Source organism: Orycteropus afer, unplaced genomic scaffold (genome assembly GCF_000298275.1).
Source record: "Orycteropus afer afer isolate SDZICR_OR568_19922 unplaced genomic scaffold, OryAfe1.0 scaffold00021, whole genome shotgun sequence".
Classification (NCBI taxonomy): Eukaryota; Metazoa; Chordata; class Mammalia; order Tubulidentata; family Orycteropodidae; genus Orycteropus; species Orycteropus afer.
Window position 1 is genome coordinate 10,067,079 of NW_006921608.1, and position 16,381 is coordinate 10,083,459.

Sequence of the window (16,381 nt, forward strand, 5' to 3'; positions counted from 1 at the left end):
GGAAGGAAGGTTGGGCAATCCTACTTCCGTAGTGATACTGCCTCAGAAACCCAAGGAGGGGTCGCTATGAGTTGGGGCCGACTCGATGGCAAACAACAACAGGTTAGGAACTCTGGTGGCACTGTGGTTAAAGCATTGGGCTGCTAACCAAAAGGTTGGCAGTTTGCAGCCACCAGCTGCTCTGTGGGAGAACATTAAGGCAGTCTCCTTTAAAGATCTCCAGCCTCGGAAGCCTGTGGGGCAGTTCTGCTGTGTTCTGTAAGGGAGCTATTAGACTGAATAGATTTGATGACCGGGTTTTTTTTTAAAGGTTGTTGTCGTTGTTGTTACCTGCTGTCGAGTCGGACCTGACCCATAGTGACCCCTCCTTGGGTTTCCGAGGCTGTAGATTGCCCAGTCTCCCTTCTGAGGAGTGGCTGGTGGGTTTGAACCGCCAGCCTTCTGGTTAGCAGTCAAATGACTTAGGCACTATGCCTCATAACGTGCTAGGCAATTATAAAGAGTCTGGATAGCAGTTGTATCAGAAGTGTTTTCCTAAGGAGCTTCCCCTTCAGGTTCCTTTAGGCTATGAGGTAAACTAGTATAGACAGGAGTTTGTGCTTTGGAATTTCCAAATCTAGGTCTGTCTCAGCCCTGATTTCTGTGTGTGCTGGTAGGCAAGTCATTTAATCTCTTTGAGCCTTGCTCCAAGCTCCTCACCCCAATCTCTAAATTAGTTCCAGTACCTACCTCAAGGTCGGTGAGGAACAGTTGAGATGTGGAGTGGAAAGCACAGATTTTATGTGGGTTCTGGGGAGAATATTATGAAAATTTTTTTTTTTTTACTTTTTAACTACTGTTAAGTGTTGTCTAGTTTCCAAATGGAAAAAAAAAAAAAAACAGGAACTCAAAGAAATTGCCTTAGAATAACAGCCTTAGCACCGAGTGCAGAATGCAGACTTTCAGTCCTAGGTCAGTGGTTTTCAACTGGGGATGCTTTACTCCACCCCCCAAGGATATTTGGCAATATCTGGAGCTGTTTTTGATTGTCACAGCTGGGACATTGCCACTGGTGTCTAGAGCCCAGGAATGCTGGTGAACATACTACAAATGCACAGAACAGGCCCCTACAACAACAGAATTAGCCAGTCCAAAATGCCACTTGCCCTAGATGATCTTGGATGCATATGGATGTATATATAAATGGAAATGATTGCTGCAGAGAAAGGTCAAGTGAGATACTTCAGGTTAGTCTCAAAATATGATTATTTAAGTTTAAGTTAATTAAGATTATGTAACCTTAGAAAGTCAGTTTCTTGGTCATACTAGCCACATTTAAAGTGCTCAGTAGCCAGTTGTGGTTTGTGATTACAGCGTTGGACAGTGCAGATAGTGGGCCCGGTGACGGAAAGTTCTTTTGGGACAGCTTTGACATATAAAGTGCTTTCGTACCAAGTGTGACATTTAGTAAGTGCTCATTATTTTCATTAGGAAGTGTTGGGTTTTAAAGACTCAGGCATTTCCTCATCCTCTCAGTAGGAGCCAGAAAGTGTGCCAGGGATTACTTGGGAGCTGGACAAAGGTTGTTCTGGGGAGAGGTTATTTGTTGTTGTTATTTGCCATCGAGTCGGCCCCGACTCCTAGCGACCCCTCCTTGGGTTTCCGAGGCAGTTATCACCACAGAAGTAGGATTGCCCAACCTTCCTTCCGAGGAGTGGCTGGTGGGTTTGAACCGCCAGCCTCCTGGTTAGCAGTCAAGTGCCTTGGCACTATGCTACCAGAGCTCCCAAAGTGAAAACTGTGCTCGTCCGGGATTTGAACCCGGGACCTCTCGCACCCGAAGCGAGAATCATACCCCTAGACCAACAAGCCGACGGGGAGAGGTTATAGTAGTGATCAAAAGCTTCCTGAGCTTTCAGTGTGCTGCACCAAAAAACACAAGTAGCAGGCGAGGTGGGCTACAGCATCATGTCACCAGCCAGTGGGAAATCACACTGTTTGATTATTGAGATTGTTACCTAGAAACAGTAATGGTGGAAAGACTCCAGGAGAATACAACAGCCTACCTACAGTGATTAAGTGTAGTTAATTAAACACAGAGAATGAAATAGTCCAATGAAAACTTGAAAATCACCACTAACAAGGGCAAATCGATGGTATAAATCAGGAAATCAGTGACTAAATCATAGGCCTAGGAATTAACAGACAACTTTTGAAGGGATTTACATGGTGCACAGAAGTACCACTATGAATGATGAGATGAAATTAAGAAAGGCCAGATTTTTTCCCCCCTAACAATTAGGTTATTGAGGAAGTAGTCTCTAAAGGAAAATTCAATCAATGAAGATTGTTTCAAATTACACTTCAGTAAATCTTACAGGGTATGTTGGAGGGAGCAATTTTACGTTGCAGGAGGATATAGTTATGTCCCTTTTTCCCGTTTTTGTCATACCTTGTTAGGTGCCGTTGAGTCACTTCTGACTCGTAGCAATCCTTTGTGCAACAGAACCAAACACTGCCATATATACTTTTTTTTTTTTTATGTTTTTGTTGTTACTGAGACTATACACAGCAGAACATACATGAGTTGAACACTTTTCTGCGTGTGCAGTTTAGTGATATTGATGACATTCTTTGACTTGTGCAACCATTCTCACCTTCCTTTTTTGAGTTGTACCCTTGCCATTAACACAAACTCTTTGACCCCCAAGTTTCCTGTGTAATCTTTTGAGTTGTTGACAGTTTGATCCCATACAGATTGTCACATAATACTGATTGATAAAACAAACTCCAATTATATTTATTTCACTTGTTTTGACACCTTGCTTTCTGATCAGATAAAAACAGCCTCCTCTCCTGGCTCAAAGTAATTTATGAATTGTTGATTTAGCTCCATAATTGATTTTTTTTCCAGTTTTTTCCTGAATATTATTTTTAAGCTTCTTATGGAAAATTTCAAACATAAACAAAAGTAGAATAATATAGTGAGTGCCCGTGTATCTGGGCGCTCTGGTAGCATAGTGCCTAAGGCACTTGAATGCTAACCAGAAGGCTGGCAGTTCAAACCCACCCACCACTCTTTGGAAGGAAGGTTGGGCAATCTACTTCCGTAGTGATACTGCCTCGGAAACCCGAGGAAGGGTCGCTATGAGTCAGGTCCTACTCCATGGCACATAACAAAAACAACACCCATGTATCTGTTACCTAAGCTCAACAGTGACCAGCTCATGGCTAGTCTGGTTTTATCCCTCTCCCCATTTATTCCCTTCCATCATATAATTTAATTGATCAGTTTTCAGTATGCATCTCAAAGATGATGCCTTGAGTCAGGAAAGTTGGGGGGAGGAATACACCTAAAAATACTTTAATATCAAAATTCAGTCTGTTCAGATTTTTCTATTTTAAATGCCTTTTTTGGATCGACTATTTTTATTTATAGAATTAAAACTAATTGGGTTTAACATGTTACAGAATGTGACATTCTTAGAAACTTGTAGCCTTAGAAAGAGGGACAGGATCACAGTGGAAATCTTAAGGTTCCTTGACAAAACATAACACTGGAACTTCTTAACCTCTCCAGTATGATAGCGTTTGTCAGCATTTGCTTGTAATTGTTAATGTAATGATGGTAAGATAGGATTTTTTTTAAAATTGTGATTTGGGTGAAGCTTTACAGGGCAAATTCACTTTCCATACAGCAGTTCACATACACTTTGTCTCATGACATTGACCACAGTTTACCGCAATGCAACAGTTCCCCTCCCACTTCCTCCCCATAGTTACCTCTTCCCAGTGTCCATTGCTCCATGCACTCCTGCCCCCTGAACTGTCTGCCTGTGCATAAGCAGCCCTTCTTTCTCCCATGATTGTTCTCTCCAAGGAGTGTATCTACCTGAGATAAATGTTCAACTCAATATGCCTGTCTTTTGTTTGGCTGGAAGCCACAGGTGTGGGTTCAATTCTAGACCTGAAGGGCATCTAGGGGCCATAGTCTAAGCGGTTCCACCAGGCTCTATCGGACCAGCAAACCTGGTCTCCCCCGCCCCCGCCCCAAGATAGGATTCTTAAGTAATATTCAGTGGGGCACGTTGAGAAGTAAGATTAAGTTATGTGAAAAACTTGTAGCATACGTCTAAGTTGATGTATAGAGATGAGACTATTATTTGAACTTGGCTGTGAATGAAAAATTATTCTCTCATGAGATCATTACTTTCTTGATAGAATCAGTGTAGTGGTAATAACCCCCTTCAAAATGGGAAATATGACTACTTCTTAAATAACTGTGTGACATTCTCATTTTTGTCAGGATATTAAGTGAAGTGTTAAAGTTGCTGTTATTTCATGTGTAAATAAAGACACAATTTATGTAGCAAAAGTGTTACCTGTTCAGTTTCTGATGTCATCATTTACCTTAATGAAGTGTTTTCAACTTTCTCTATACTTTATTTTCTAAACCAACTTTTTGAGGTATAATTTACATACAGTGAAATTCAGCCATTTTGAGTGTACAGTTTGATGAGTTTTGACAAATGTATACTGTCGTGTAACCACTACCACACCAAGATACATTTTCATCACCTCACAAAATTTCTTGGTCTCCCACCCCCATCAACAGTTGTGCTTTCTGCTACTGTAATTTTGTATTTTTAAGAATTCTGTAGAAGTGGAATCATGTGTCTGATTTTCACTTAACGTTATGTTTTTGAGACTCATGAATGTTGTATGTAGTGGGGGTAGTAGTATTTTACAGTATTAATAGGCCACAGTTTTTCTTTTAACCATTCGCTAGCTGTTAGGTTGTTTTTCAACCAAACCAACCAGTTGCCATTGAGTGGGTTCTGACTTCTGGTGACTTCATGTGTGTTAGAGCAGAACTGTGTTCCGTCATGTTTTCAGTGGCAAGTTTTTTGGAAGTAGATTGCCAAGCCTTCCTTATGACACGTTTCTAGGTAGACTTGAACCTCCAGCCTTTTGATTAGCTGGGCATGTTCATTGTTTGCATTACCCAAGGACTCCTGGGTTGTGTTCAGTTTCTGCCTGTTGGCTAGTCTTCAGTTTTTTTTTTTTTTAATTCCTTGTTATAAAAAAATTCTTACAGAATATTTGAAAAATACCAAAGAACAAATAAAAAAGTAACAGAGTGCCACCACTTTCAACATTTTGGTGACTTCTGAGTCTTTTTCTCTACATATTTTTGTTTGTTTTTATATTATGGTCATCCTGGGTATGATTTTATATCCTTGAAGCCTTTTTTGCCTTGAATTTGCTACCAGGGCTCTACTAATTTGTTAACAATATTTTTCATATGAAGAAGCCACTGATAGTTAAAAATTCACATTTTTCTTGACAGGACATTTTCATGTTAATTGAAAATAGAGTCTGGTGTAAATACCAACAAAACAAGCCAAACTCACTGCCTTCGAGTCGAACCCGAGTCATAGCAACCCTTCCTTGGGTTTCTGAGGCATCACTACAGGAGTAGATTGCCTGACCTTCCTTCTGAGGAGTGGCTGGTGGGTTTGAACCGGCAGCCTTCTGGGTAGCAGTCAAATGCCTTAGGCACTAGGATTCTATTAACTAGCAGTATTCTAGAGTGCTAGTTTGATGGTTTACAAAACACTGCATTAAATGATTTAATACGTACTGTTTTCTCCATCAGTTCAGGTTGTAGTAGTATAGGAGAAAAAAGTGTTGAAAATTTACTGTTTCAAGCAGTTGGTTTGAATGGAGGGTGCTGTTCCAGGGTTCAGGTGGTGAGGTGTTTCAGGTCGTGACATGAAATCAAATACCAGATCTACCTTACAGACAACCTGGAACTCCAGAGATGGCCTTTGTGTGAGTATCTCCAAGACCCTCTCAGTTAGTGGCGTGGTGGAAATTTATCTGGGTGTTTTTCTGTGGGAGTCCACTTGCTGTAATGTGCGAAGTGGAGGATGGTGGGTTTTATAAGCTAAATTTGGGAATAGGAAGTTAATTTGATAAAGTCAAGTTAAGAAAGCAGAGAAGTTTTTTAAATGTCTAAATAATGACAACAGGGCCTTGTGTGAAAAAGGTCTTTTGGGGAGGAGTGTTGGATCTGTGCAGTTGATCACCTATTACCTTATGTTGTAGTGGCTTTGTTTCTTGCCAAAGATTATTTGAACTTTGTCCAGTTATGCTCTGTATCATCATTTTTGGCATCTTAAAACCTACTTTAAGTCTTTAAAGGAATCATGAGTCAAGTGATTTTTCTTAAATTATGTGCAAGCCTAGTTTAAACATTTGTTCTCTTAGTATTCTTCTGTTTCTGATGGAGTTTAAATTGAAGTTTTCATCTCCAAGAACTCCGTTGATGTTTCTTTAAGTGATTACATTTTTCTGCTTCTCAGGTGTTCTGAATATTATGTGTATATTAGAGACTAATTGAAGGGAGAAAGAGGGAGCGCTTTGGTGCTTTGGACAATGCAACCTTTTGTTTTGTGGTGTTCTTGGGGGAATTGAAGAACTACTTTTTCTTTGCTTTCTGCACTTACCAGCAGATAATCCACATTTCAGTCTTGTTTCCAGTTGCTTCTCAACCCCCTAATGATTCCCTGTGTCACTGCTGAGAGCACACAGAATTAGGAGTGCCAGTGTCTTCAGTAGTGGAGGTGGGTAGCCCATGGTCTGCCAGTCAGAGATGACACATAGGCTGCTTCTGTTGGCAGGAGCTCATCTTTCTGCTACTTTTGAGAGTTGAGAGATTCTTAGGAGTACATACAACTTTCACATCTGAGACAAGAGTTAGTATGTAGTTAGTGCCTACCCTATACCTTCCCAAAATGTTTGTGGTTTCATAAAGTTCTGTTGGGTGGAAGGGACTGTAGGACAGTTGGTGTTTTGCTTTTCTTCTACAGGGCTTCTTGAGTATTTGGAGGACTCTTATTAAGTATGTTGTTGTTGTTGTTATGTGCCGTCGAGTCGGACCCGACTCACAGCGACCCCTCCTTGGGTTTCCAAGGCAGTATCACTACGGAAGTAGATTGCCCCATCTTCCTTCCGAGGAGTGGCTGGTGAGTTTGAACCGCCAGCCTTCTGGTTAGCAGTCAAGTGCCTTAGCCACTATGCTACCAGAGCTCCTCTTATTAAGTATAAGAGGCTTTTTTAGTTAATGTGAAGATGGGATCTTCCTTTGGTAAATTCCAGGACGTTTTTGAAGGGGATGATAACATTTTGGGGGAGGGATATTGTCTGATTAAACTTTCTTTTAGGGAAATGGAAATTTTTTTCCAGTAGTTTTTTTAAGAGTAACATTAGCTAAATTATAGTAGAAGCATTTATTGTGGTGGCTTTCTTAGTTAAGCACTGCTTCTCAATAGTGTCTGAATGGACCACTGTCATCTGGAGCACCAAGGCTTAAAGACCACTGTGTCAAAAGCTCTTATCTACATTTCTCTGGCTTACAATTAATTGATGACAGCAAAAGGAGTCAAGCTTGCCAGTTCCTCACTGCCCCGAGCATCCCTTCCCCCTTAGACCATAGATTCTGTAGTTGGTTAAGAATCGGGTATTTTCCTGCTTCTTGGTGTACTTGTGTGGTGGGTAAAACCAAGATGAAAGGAAGCCATTTGCTCTGTTAAGGAAGAAGGCTTGAGGCTAGAGTAGTTTGTTGGCTTTTTTGTTTTTACCATGACATTTTAAAAAAAATCTAGTCAAATAGCATAAATAGTAGGTCCTCCCTAGTCCTGTAAGACATTAGAGAAGATAGCTTTTTAAAACACATGTCAGTGCTCATAGGGTTATTATAGTCTAGTTGGGCAAATGAAGCTGGTCTAGAGACAAGTAGTAAGCTATGGAAGACTAGTGATAGAAGTAGGTGGATTTGGACTGTGTAAAGATACCCCATGCTGTTTCCTGCACAGAGTTTGAAAACAATGATAGGTTAGTTTTCCTTGTTCAAGTGTTTGTGTATTTCTCACTTACCAAGTGTCTCTCTAGACCAGGGAAGACTGTAGCATTTCACTTGCCATACAACTCTGATGGTTGGTTGGTGGCCTCCTGGAACTCTGGGTTGAGTTTTTGTCTTTTTTGAAAAGTTTGAAAAAGAATGAGGTGAGAATAGGTATGTGTACACCCATGTTCAGTGCAGCACTATTCACAATAGCAAAGAGATGGAAACAACCTAAGTGCCCATTGACCAAGGAATAGATAAACAAACTGATACATACACACTGTGGAATACTGTGCAAGACTAAAGAATAATATAGAATCTGCAAAATACCACATAACGTGGATGAACTTGGAGGACATTATATTGAGTGAAATAAGTCAATTACAGAAGGACAAATTTTATATTAGTCTACTTTGTAAAAAGTTAAGGAAAGATTTATATATAGAAGGAAATTTACTTTGTTGGTTACCGGGCAGAGGAGGAGAGAAGAGGGGAGGGAAAATTTCTAGATAGGTTGGGGAAAAAGTGTGTGTGTGTGTGTGTGTGTATCTATCTATCTATCTATCTATATCTAAGATTATTAGTGGTTATCAGGGGTAGAAAGGAAAAGGGAAGCTTTTGTTTGGGGAGCATTGAGTTTATGCTGATGGTGGTAGAATATTTTGGAAAAGGACAGCAATAATGGAGCACAACATGAAAAATGTAATCAATGTCCCTGAGCTGTAAACGTGGAAGTTGTTTTGTTGGCAAATATTTTGTTGCATATGTTTTTAACACAATAAAAGTGTGGGGGGGAAGCAAAGTGGTAGGATTAGTGGTCCCAGGGAATGATGATCTGGTGAGTGTACCAAGTATTGTTTTTTGTTTTGAAATAATCATAAACTCACAAGAAGTTGCAAAAATTATTAATAGAGGTCTCATGTATCGGTTGCCCCAGCTTCCCCCCCCCCCCCCCCCCAGCCAGTGGTAACATCTTAATTGTGCAAAGTGCTTCTGACATCCTGGTTTAGGGATTAGAGATAGAAAGGAGTATTTCTATTTTTGAAAATTGTTTATTTCTCTGCTAAGAGTGCCTGACCAGGAGGCTGTCATTCAAACAGAACAAGGGGACACTACATGGTTTAAAATCAGGAAGGAGTGCGTCAGGGTTGTATCCTTTTCCCACACTTATTCAATCTATATGCTGAGCAAATAATCTGAGAAGCTGGATTATATGAGGAAAAACGTGACATCAGGATTGGAGGAAGAATCATTAACAATCTGAGATACGCAGACGATACAACTTTGCTTGCTGAAAGTGAGGATGACTTGAGGCACTTACTGATGAAGGTTGAAGAATACAGTCTGCAGTATGGATTACGTCTCAATATAAAGAAAACAAAAATCCTCACAATTGGACCAATGAGCGGCAAAACAATAAATGGAGAGAAGACTGAGGTTGTCGAAGAATTCACGTTGCTTGGTTCTACAATCAATGCCAATGGAAGTAGCAGTCAGGACATTAGACAACATGTAGCATTGGGAAGGTCAACCATGAAGGAACTGTTTCAAGTGCTGAGGAACAAGGATGTCTCCTTGATGACTAAGGTGCGCCTGACACAAGCCATGATATTTCCAGTCGCCTCGTATGCATGTGAGAGCTGGACAATGAGTAAGGAAGACTGAAGAAGAGTTGATGCTTTTGAGTTGTGGTGCTGGCGAAGAATGCTGAAAGTACCATGGACTGCTAAAAGAACTAACAGATCTGTCCTGGAGGAAGTGCACCTGAAATGCTCCTTGGAAGCAAGAATGGCCAGACTTCGTCTCATCTATTTTGGTCATGTTGTCAGAAGGGGCCATTCCCTGGAGAAGGAAGTCATGCTTGATAGGGTGGAGGGTCGACGAAGGAGTGGGGCCTTCAACGAGATGGATTGACACGGTGGCTGCGATGATGGGCTCAAGTATAGCAGGGATCCTGGAGCTGGCGCGGGATCGGGCAGTGTTTCGTTCTGCTGTGCATGGGGTCGCTATGAGTCGGAAACGACTCTGCGGCACCTAACAAACAACAAGAGTGCCTAAGGCATTTGACTGCTACCCAGAAGGCTGGTGGTTCAACCCCATCAGCCACTCTTCAGAAGGAAGATTGGGCAATCTATTTCCATAGAGATAATGCCCTGGAAACCTAAGAGAGGGAGTCACTATGAGTCCACCAGAAACCTAAGGGAGGGGTCACTATGAGATGCATTTGACTCAATGGCAGTGAGTTTGGTCCTTTTTTTTTTTTTTTAAGATACTATAGCTCAGAAGGTACAGATTTAAAGGTAAGTTGTTATTATTAGAGGGTGATTTTAAATTGATGAGATAGGCAGCCTATCTTTGATATTAAAGTGGGTGGCATATCAATTGGAACAAGCTGGAGGTTTTTTGTTTTTAATATCAGAATTTAATTGGTCATTTGACCTTGAATAAATGATGTAAGTCGTTTGTAAAATGACAGCATTGGACCAGATAACTTAGGTTTTTTCTATTCCTGTTTCTAAGCTTTTAGGATTGTGAGAAGGAAAAGAGTTTTTGTATTACAGAATAGCACAGAGGAATAAAGAACTGGAGTCTAAGATTGAGTGTGATATATTTTGCTTAAATTTTGTTGATGAGTAGAAAAAAATAAACAGAGAGCATGGGGAAATCCTCTTTTACTTAATGAGTATTTTGCCAACTAAATTTGTGTACATGGGGCTACAAAGGCTCTGACCTCATGGAGCTTTTGGTTTCGTAGGGAGTCAGACGTGCAGGGAAAGAGTAATAATAGATCACGTAAGCGCTAGGGAAGGAATGAGATGAATTGACACAGTGGCTGCAACAATGGGCTCACACATAGCAACGGTTGTGAGGATGGGGTAGGACTGGGCAGGGTTTTGGGTCTCTTTGAGTCAGAACCGACTGATGGCACCTAACATGAGCATCAGGGAAGCAGGAATCTAATGATTGAACCCAGGTGCTTGTGAAGGCCTTTGAAGACGAGGTTGTGGAGTGTGCAGACTGGTTCATGCTCTCCCTTCAGTTTTCTTGAGCCTAATCAACAGCTGTTTTTTTTTTTTTTTTGATAGGTGCTGGTGTTTGATACATTGATCGTCAGAATTTAATAATATTCTAGAACTCTGGCAATATATGAAAACAGTTTATACATAGACAGTATTTGCTGTTGTTGCTTGCTTGCCTGTCCAGGGATAAGAAGGAAGCTACAGTTCAACAGGATGTGAAAACACTTTGCTTCATCCTAATGATTCTGACTCATAGCAACCCCCTTCGAGTTTCTGAGACAGTAAATCTTTACGGAAGTAGATTGCCCAGTCTTCTTTCTGCAGAGTGGCTGGTGGGCTTGAACCACAACCTTCTAGTTAGCAGTGAGATGCCTTAGGCACTATGCCACCAGAGCTCCTTAGGTGTTTTTTTTTTTTTAATGCTTTGACTTAATGGGAGCTCTGGTGGTGGTGTGCCTAAGACATTTGAGGACTAACCGGAAGGCTGGTGGTTTAAACCCACCAGCCACTCCTCGGAAGGAAGACTGGGCAATCTACTTCTGTAGTGATACCACCTTGAAAACACAAGGAGGGGTGGCTGTGAGTTGGATCTGGTGGTTGTCAAGGAGAGAGGGGGGGCTTGATGGGTCTATTGGAGAGTCTTTGCTCCTTTCTGTTCTGTCATTGTGTTCACGCCTGGTGGGGTTGACCCTTTGGTCCCCTTGATTTTACTAGGAGTGTGGTGACAGAGTGCCACTTAAGCATAAGACCAAGCCTCATCTGACTCTTTCATTGCTCTTTTCTTTGTTTAAAATATTTACTTTCATACCACACTGCCAGTAAATATTTCCTGATGATTTATGGTTATATGTGTCCGTGTGGTCGCCATGAGTTGACTTGACAAGTAGTGGGTTTGGTCTTATGTTCTTGTGATATAACTAATTCTTAATAGAATTTGAAAGACTTGATGGGAAGAGAGAGCTCTGATGACTTGAAAGACATTGAATTTGGAGTTAAGAGCCTTCGTCTCTTACTAACAAGTCCTGTAATGTTGTTGTTGTTGTTATGTGCCGTCAAGTCAAACCCGACTCATAGCGACCCCTCCTTGGGTTTCCGAGGCAGTATCACTACGGAAGTAGGATTGCCCAACCTTCCTTCCGAGGAGTGGCTGATGGGTTTGAACCGCCAACCGTCTGGTTAGCAGGCAAGTGTCTTAGCCACTATGCTACCAGAGCTCCCAAGTCCTGTAATAAGTCATGTAATCTTGCGTTGTGTCTCATTGTACTCACTTACAGGATGAGGGGGTATATTTGATGTCTGAAAGTTTGTTTCACCTTTAAATCTTTGTGACTGTGGGCCTATCAATTGATGTTGGTCAGCTCTGCCATTGTAAGGTTTGATTTTTAGTTTCTGCCTCAGGCCTGCTCTTCTAGGCTTTTGCCCTTGTTCTAATAGGCATTCAGGAACAGTGGACAGAATATAGAGCTTTCTAGCTCTTGGCAGAGGAGCTCTGATGGTGCATTGGTTAAGGCATTTGGCTGCTAACCAGAAGGTTGGTGGTTTGAATCCACCATCTGTTCCATGGAAGAAAGATGAGGCAGTGTGCTTCCATAAAGATTTATAGCCTTGGAAACCCAGTGGGGTTGCTATGAATTGGAATCAACTTGATGGCAGTGAGTTTGGTTTGGTTTGAGCTTTTATCACCTTGTTGGTTTAACTGCAGGAGAGCTCTTAAAAGTTAACCCAAGTCTACTGTATGTTTTCCCCCCTATTGTTTCAAACTGCTAAGGCTGATGCATTTAATTTGAATGAATAAATTCAACTAAATTGTTTTTTAATTATGAGTTCCATATAAATGTAATGGGGGGAAGTCCCAGATAGCAAAAGCTTAATGTGAAATAGCATGTGACAAAGCAGAAGCTTGCTGATTGACTATCACCATCCGGATTTGAGAGTGTTTGCTCGTCTTTGGTCTCTACTGGCTTTAGACTGTTGCTCTCCTCTTTGGGAAGGCTGTTTTAGGAGGTCCTGGTACTGTTATGGGAGCTCTGGTAGCATAGTGCCTAAGGCATTTGACTGCTAACCAGAAGGCTGGCAGTGCAAACCCACCAGCCACTCCTTGGAAGGAAGGTTTTGGGCAATGTACTTCCGTAGTGATACTGCCTCGGAAACCCAAGGAGGGGCCGCTATGAGTCGGATCCAACTAGACGGCATTGGGTTGGGTTAGTATTGTCGTGAGAAGCTCTGGTAGCATAGTGCCTAAGAAGTTTGACTGCTAACCAGAAGGTTGGTGGTTCAAACCCACCAGCCACTTCTCCGAAGGAAGGTTGAGCAATCTACTTCAGTAGTGATATCGCCTTGGAAACCCAAGGAGGGGTCACTATAAGTCAGGTCTGACTCGAGGGCACATAACAACAGTACTGTTCTGAGGAGCTCTGGTGGCCTAGTGCCTCAGGCACTTGACTGCTAACCAGAAGGCTGGCGGTTCAAACCCACCAGCCACTCCTTGGAAAGAAGGTTGGGCAATGTACTTCTGTAGTGATATTGCCTCAGAAACCCAAGGAGGGGTTGCTATGAGTCGGTCCGACCGTGAGTCAGATCTGACTAGACGGCAGTGATTGAGTACTGTCGTGAGGAGCTCTGGTGGCATAGTGCTTAAGGCATTTGACTGCTAACCAAAAGGCTGGTGGTTCAAACCTATCAGCCCCTCCATGGAAGGAAGATTGGGCAATCTACTTCCATAGAGATACCGTCTCAGAAACCCAAGAAGGGGGTAGCTATGAGTCGGATCTGACTCAACGGCAGTGAGTTTGGTGTTTTTTTGGTACTTTCGTGCAGCAGTTAAAGCATCTGACTGATAAACAAAAGGTTGATGTTACCAGCAGCTCTGCAGGAGAAAGATAAGGCAGTCTGCTTCTATAAAGATTTACACCCTTAAAGCTTTATGGGGCAGTTCTGCTCTGTCCTACAGGGTCTCACTGTGAGTTGGAATTGACTTGATGTGGGTTTTTGAAGTACTGGCAAGGAGTCCCTGGGTTGCAGACACTGTGTGAGTCCACCCAGAGGTGCTCTGAAGAAAGGTTTGGCAATCTACTTCCAAAAAAATCAACCCTTGACGAACCTCTGTAGCACTGTTCTCTGGTACACACGGGGTTTCATGGGTTGGAATCCACTTGATGGCAACTGGTCTGAGATTATACATGGGAATAGTATCTTAATTATTCAGCAGAGTCTTGGAGGCTTTTGCTACATGTCAGGCACTATCCTAGGCTTGGGTGTGTGGTGATATGTGGTAGTGGGAAAGACCATTGCAGAACAGTGTGATGAATACAGTGAAAAGGAAGTTCAGGACAGAGGTGGACAATTGCTCCTGGGCAGGGGGACCACTTACTGGAAGAAAAAATAGCTAAAATGAGAGTCAGGGGAGTGAGTAGGAGGTAGATTGAGGGGGCAGTTGGGAATGGGGGAACTGAGTGATGTAGGACAGGTGTTGAGAATTGGGAAGTGTTCTAGGCAGAAAGAACCCTGAGGTGAGAGAGCACTGCATTGAAGAACTAAAAGAAGTCTAACATGCGTAGTGATTACATAGGGCTTCAAACGTGTTTAATTGTTTTATTGTAAAAAAGGATATTCTGCTTAATGTGGTCAGTAATGAGCTTGATAATATCATGATAAGAGAAATTTGATGAACCTAGGTCATAAATTAGCTGTTGTTGTTAGGGGCCGTTGAGTCAGTTCCAACTCATAGTGACCCTGTGCACAACAGATCAAAACACTGCCTGACCTGGTGCCATCCTCACAATCATTGCTCTGTTAAGCTCATTGTTGCCACCATTGTGTCCATCCGTCTTATTGAGGTTTGTTGTAGTTACCTAGTACCTCTCTGACAGGAAATGTACCACAAATGGGATGGCCTTAACAAACAGGAGTTTATTCTCTTACAGTTCAGGAGGCTAGAAGTCTGAATTCAAAGTACCAGGCTCTAGGGACTGTGTGAAAGCCCCTCAACCTTGGGCTTCATCTCTGCCTCTCGGCCCACTGAAGCTAGAGGCATCTCTTCATTCAGGCAGCTAATGGCTGCTGAGGCTAACAAGCCCAAGGTCGACAAATAAAATGGCACAGTCCCAATATTACCAAACCACATGGCAGGCCATTAATTTAAATCCATTGAAAGTCCCAAGGTTGGCAGAGCATGGCAGGCTGTTGAACAACTATGTGGCTACATGCAGGGTTCAAGCGTGTCATAAGCTAGAGACCGTTCCCCAAGGCTTCTCCTTATATATAGGAAGCTGACCACCTCCCTAAAGCACCTACTCATCTGCTTACAGTAGATTCCACCATGGAGTTGATTACCAGTTTCATCATGAGGAATAACTACATTCAGCTGCCCAGCCACTCAACCAGGTCCAGCCAAGTTGACACACAAACTTAACTACCACAAGGATCTTCCTCTCTTTTGCTGACTCTGTACTTTACCAGGCATAATATCTTTCTTAAGTGACTGCTCCTTCCTTATAACATGTCCAATGTACATGACATGAAGTCTGTCCATCATCACTTCCTTCTGAGGGGCATTCTGGTTGTATTTCTTACAAGACAGATTTGTTCATTCTCTGACAGTCCGTGGTATATTCAGTATTCCTCACCAGCACCATAATTTAAATGCATCAATCCTCTGTGGTCTTCCTTAGTCATTGTCCAGGTTTCCCCTGCCTCTGAAGTGATTGAAATTATCATGGCTTGGGTCAGGCACACCTTAGTCTTCAGAGTGACATCCTTGCTCTTTAACACTTTACAGAGGTCTTTTGCAGCAGATCTGCCCAGTGCAGTACATCGTTTGATTTCTTCTTTTTTTTTAAAATTTTTATTGTGATTTGAGTGAAAGTTTACAGAGCAAATTCATTTTCTATACAGCAGTTCAGTATGGTTTTAGTCTCATGACATTGACTGTGATTTCCTACAGTGCAGCAGTTCCCTCCCTCATTTGTTTACTTGACTGCTGCTTCCATGAGCAATGGTTGTGGACCCAGGTAAAATGAAATCCTTCACAATGTCCGTCTTTTCTCTGTTTATCACAGTGTTGCTTATTGGTCCACTTGTGAGGATTTTTGTTTTCTTTATGTTGACGTGTAATCCATACGCAAGGCCAAAATCTTCCCTCTTATCAGTAAGTGCTTAAAGTCTTCTTCACTTTCAGCGAGCAAGGTTGTCTTCTGCATATCACAGGTTGTTAATGAGTCTTCCTCCAGTCCTGAATGCCACGTTCCTCTTCATATAGTCCAACTTCTCAGATTATTTGCTCAGCATACTGATTGAATAAGTATGGTGAAAGGATACAAATCTGACACATACCTTTCTTAGTATATGCTGAATATTTGTGCTTGTCCTCTTTTTTAATGTGATGTGAAGGTTTATAATTTTTCTTTGAGGTTACCCTATGATTTATAAATTTATCCCCAAGTTTAGAACAGTCCATTCTATCTTTCAACTTTCT

At 41.9% G+C, this 16,381-nt stretch overlaps 1 protein-coding gene and 1 non-coding gene across 2 annotated transcripts in view; one reads left to right on the forward strand and one right to left on the reverse strand.

The window, feature by feature from the left end:
• The window catches only part of UBR5 (ubiquitin protein ligase E3 component n-recognin 5), a 186,528-nt gene that overhangs the window by 4,347 nt on the left and 165,800 nt on the right, over positions 1 to 16,381 (forward strand). The window lies entirely within an intron of this gene.
• TRNAP-CGG lies at positions 1,779 to 1,851 on the reverse strand. Its single transcript has one exon. It is a non-coding gene; the product is annotated as a tRNA-Pro (tRNA).